The following is a 4,682-nucleotide window of genomic DNA, read 5'->3' as shown; positions in this document are numbered from 1 at the left end:
CCCAAGCACCGCTCCTGCGCGCCTGGCGCCCACAGGAGGCGCCCCACTCGGTCCCGGCTTTCTGGGCCCTCCAGGCCTGGGTCCCGCTTCAGACCCGCTGTGAGCGCGCTGGGCGCTCCCACAACCCGCCCCTCTCCGCGGTCTCTGAATGGCTCCCTGCTCCCTTCACACCCTCTCCCGCTTGCGGGAGCCACGCTGGAACCCGGCCTCATTACACCGGGTTTGCTCCAACTGGGAGGCTCCCTTTCTTACTCCGTGGTGGGCGCCGAAGAAGGCTGATTCCTGCTTAAGTAGTAAGCATCAAGAACAAAGTGTTAGGGGCAGAAATAGAATAATGGGGACTAGCAGTAGTTACAAGAAATATTAATCATGCTCTGTTAACTGATTGTTCCGTTCTGATTTAAGAAAGCACATTCGTGCCTTGGCCGGTTTTGCCCAGTGGATAGAGCATGGGCCTGCAGACTGAAGGGTCCTGGGACCGATTCAGGTCAAGGGCACCTACGGTTGCAGGCTCCTGGCCCTGGTCGGGGGCCATGCAGGAGGCAACCAATCGATGGTGTTTCTCTCTGTCTCTCCCTCTCCCTTCCTCTCTGTAATCAATAAAAATATATTTAAAAAACAACAAATAGAAATACTACTTATTGAATGTTTACATTGACCAGACACTGCCTCACATACATTATCTCACTTAATCTGCAAATAACACAAGAAGAAACTAAAGCTCAGAGAGGTTAGGTAACTTTCCTGTCACACAACTTTTGAGCCAAATATTTGAATTTGCTAAATATTTGACCTAGAAAATGGATATTGCTATCCTACAGAAAGAAAATATACAAAGTTGGCACATTTGAGTCCAAGGTATGGATAAAAAAAGGGGGGTTCTATGGAAGGTCACCTCACAGGTGATCTGATCACAAATTCCCAACGGGGCAGGTCATTGTGGGTAGTCTTGCTCCAGGCCTATAACTTCCTTATGAAAGGTTTTAAACTAGCCCTGTCATTTGTTCTTACGCATTTAGGTTAACACACCTTTGAAATGACAGAAGTAGCCCTAGCAGGTTTGGCTCAGAGGATAGAGCATCGTCCTGTGGACTGAAGGGTCTCCGGTTCGATTCCGGTCAAGGGCACATGCCTGGGTTGCGGACTCGATCCCCAGTATGGAGCATGCAGGAGACAGCCAATCAATGATTATCTCTCATCATTGATGTTTCTATCTCTCCCTCTCCCTTCTCTGAAATCAATAAAAATATATTTAAAAAAAAGAAATGACAGAAGTAATATCCTTTGAAGAAGGAGTATGTTCCCTCAAGAGCACATAATCTTCTTAACTATCCTGTAATCCAATCCCAGCCTTGCTTTCTCCAATCTTCCTTACATCCCCGCCTTAATTTCAAATGCATAAAAGAAGATGTGAAGTGTTATTCTCAGGAGCTTTTGAGATCTTGCTTCCTGCATATGTGGTCAGTTTGGCTCAAATAAACTCTTATGAAAATTTCTCTGCAGGTTTGTATATCTCTTACCTGGACAGATAACAACAACAAAAAAAGCACAGGCAACAAAATTAAAATAGATAAATTGAGCATCAAATTAAAGACTCTTGTACATCAAAGGACATTATCAAGAGTGAACACACAACTTACAGAATGGAAGATAATATTTGCAAATCAAATATCTGACAAAGGACTAATATCCAGGACATATAAAGAACTACAATTGGCTTGGTTGGTGTGACTCAGTGGTTGAGCATTGACCTATGAGCCAGGAGGTCACTGTTCGATTCTCAGGGCATATGTCTGGGTTGCAGGCTGATACCTGGTGTGGGGCATGCAAGAGGAAGCCAATCAATGATTCTCTTATCATTGATGTTTCTATCTCTCTCCCCTTCTTCCTTCCTCCCTGAAATCAATAAAAATATTTAAAAAATAACATAAAATAACAAATATTGGTGAGGATGTGCAGAAATTGGAACCCTCAGGCATTGTTGGTGGAAATATAAAATGGTTCAGCCACTATGGAAAACAGTATGATGGTTCCTCAAACAATTAAACATAAAATTACTATATGATCCAGCAATATCACTTCTGAGTTTACAGTTATGGATGAAAAAGGGGTCTGTAATAACACTGAGAAGTCCATTCAGGGAAAGTAAACTCACAGAGTGATCTGATCATAAATTCCTAACTGGAAAGGTCAGAGTGTCTAATCTCATTCTCAGGAGTGTTTGAGATCTTGCTTCCCAGCAATTGTCATCAGTTTGGCTCTGTCGGGGAGCACAGGTGACTTGTTTGGAAAGTTTGTAAGGAGAAAAATTCCGAAAAAAGGAGTGGGCTGAAGGCAGCCTACCCTGTTTATCAGAATTCCTACTTAGGGGAGTTTGGCCGAAGGTGGCTACCCCTAATTGTTCCTTGACCTTTCCAAACAAGTGTGTGTACCTTGGGTGTTTACTAGAATCTTTATGCTTAATCTTTAGGTGTCCTTGCTTAAAGGACATTGTAGACACATGTGTCCTCCCAAGATTACTTACCCTACTGATTGTATCTAAAAGATAAACTTTATCTCAAACTGCTTTTACAATAAAAGCCTGAAGAGGCAGGCAATCAAGGCTGTCTGGTTCCTTTAGCCAGGCAGTCCCTTAGCCCTTTCTTTCACAGCAATCCTGTGTCAGAGTAATCATTCATCTATAGCTCAGGGTCTGCTGGTCAGCCCTGGCAAAGTGGTACCCCACGTGAGGACCAAGGAATGCAACCAGACACGGCGGAAACGAAGAGTAAGAAAACGAAGACTAACTGCGCAGTAAGTCATTGGAGCCAGCTTGGAATTGCCAAGTTTGAGGGTATGTTTTTCAGCTAAGGTTTCACAATAGGACAGCAGGTGTCCACTGAGTAACAGATTTCTTTGTTACTTAAACAGTTATTAAAAGCCAATGGTGCCTTGTTTATAGAAGAACAATTAAAGAGCCTGTTGCAGACTGTCCGGTTTACTAGAGGCCCAGTGCACGGATTTGTTCACTGGTGGGGTCCCTTGGCATGGCCTGCGGGGATCAGGCCGAAACTGGTAGTCCAACGCCGCCTGCTGCTCCTGCCTGCCACTCCTGCTTATATCAGCCCTGCTGTGCCTGCTGCCACCGCCACTCAGTAGGCTCGCTGCTGCTCCGCTGCAGTCTCCGGGCTGCTGCGACCAGCCATGAGCTCTGCCTCTGGCGCCCGTTGGTCAGCTGAGTGGAGCTCTCACTGTGGGAGTGCACTGACCACCAGGGGGGCAGCTCTTGCGTTGAGCGTCTGCCCCCTGGTGGTCAGTGCACGTCATGTCAACCAGTCGAATGGTCGCTTAGGCTTTTATCCTATACTAGAGGCCCAATGCACAAAATCGTGCAAGGGGCTTGGCCCTCACAGCCGTGGTAGCTGCCTCGACCCTCACAGCCCCAGCTTTGTTCAGAAGGACATCCAGAAGGTCGTTTGGCTGTTCAGTCTAATGAGCATATTACGTTTTTATTATTATAGACTAGGGGCCCAGTGCATGAATTCATGCACCTTGAAAGGAACTGTGGGCTGTAAGTGTGTGGTGGACAGAGGGGTAGGTCTCGGCCCATCCTTCACTCCCTTGCCTGGCCCCTCCAGCCTTGGCCCCTGGTCCCCTCTTGGGAGGACACGTGTCTGCGGGTGCAGAGCAATTGGGGCTGGCACCAGCAGCAGGTGCAAGCAGGGCTGATGCCGTCAGTGGGTGAGAGCAGTGGCTGCTGCCCCGATCACCCCTCAGGAGCAGGGGGAGGTGGAGAAGCCCTGAGGGGCGATTGGGACCGGCAGCTGCCACTGGCACCCGCTGATGGTGCCGAGGGATTGGGGCCAGCACTGGGTGCCGGCAGCAGGTGTGAGCGGTGGCTCTGGTGCCGGCAGCGGGTGTGAGGGGTCCGGCGCCAGCAGTGGGTGCGAGTGCTGGGCAGGACCACAGCATGCAGGAGCAAAGAATTTTCAGTAACCACCAGAGGCTCGCCCCAATGACAGCGACCAGCATCCCGCCTTGGTCTGGCGCCTTTGCTCACCTGCTCCACCATCCTGCTGCGGCCGATGCCTGCCATGTTCCGCGCACCCACTGGTGGTCAGTGCACATTATAGTGACTGGTTGTTTGGTTGTTCCGCCGTTTGGTCTATTTGCATATTTGGGTTTTATATATAAACTAGGGGCCCAGTGCACAAAAATTTGTGCACTCGGGGGGGAAGGGGGGGTTCCTCAGCCCGGCCTGTGCCCTCTCGGAATCTGGGACCCCTTAGGGGATGTCTGACTGCTGGTTTCAGCCCGATACCCTCAGGCCAGACCAAGGGACCCCACCGGTGCACAATTCCGTGCACTGGGCCTCTAGTATGCATATAAGATCTTTAGTTAATTTCTTCCCACCCACCTTCCTCCCCCTTCCCTCTGAGATTCACCAGTCTGTTCCATGTTTCCATACCTCTGCATTGAGCATCTGACCCCTGGTGGTCAGTATGCATCATAGCTACTGGTCAAATGGTCGAATGGTCAATTGGTCGAATGGTCGATTAGGCTTTTTTTAAAAATATATTTTATTGATTTTTCACAGAGCGGAAGGGAGAGGGATAGAGAGTTAGAAACATCAATGAGAGAGGAACATCGATCAGCTGCCTCCTGCACACCTCCTACTGGGGATGTGCCCGCAATCAAGGTAC

Source organism: Myotis brandtii, unplaced genomic scaffold, assembly GCF_000412655.1.
Source record: "Myotis brandtii unplaced genomic scaffold, ASM41265v1 scaffold74, whole genome shotgun sequence".
In the NCBI taxonomy this organism is placed as follows: Eukaryota; Metazoa; Chordata; class Mammalia; order Chiroptera; family Vespertilionidae; genus Myotis; species Myotis brandtii.
Note: the sequence above shows the minus strand (reverse complement) of the source record.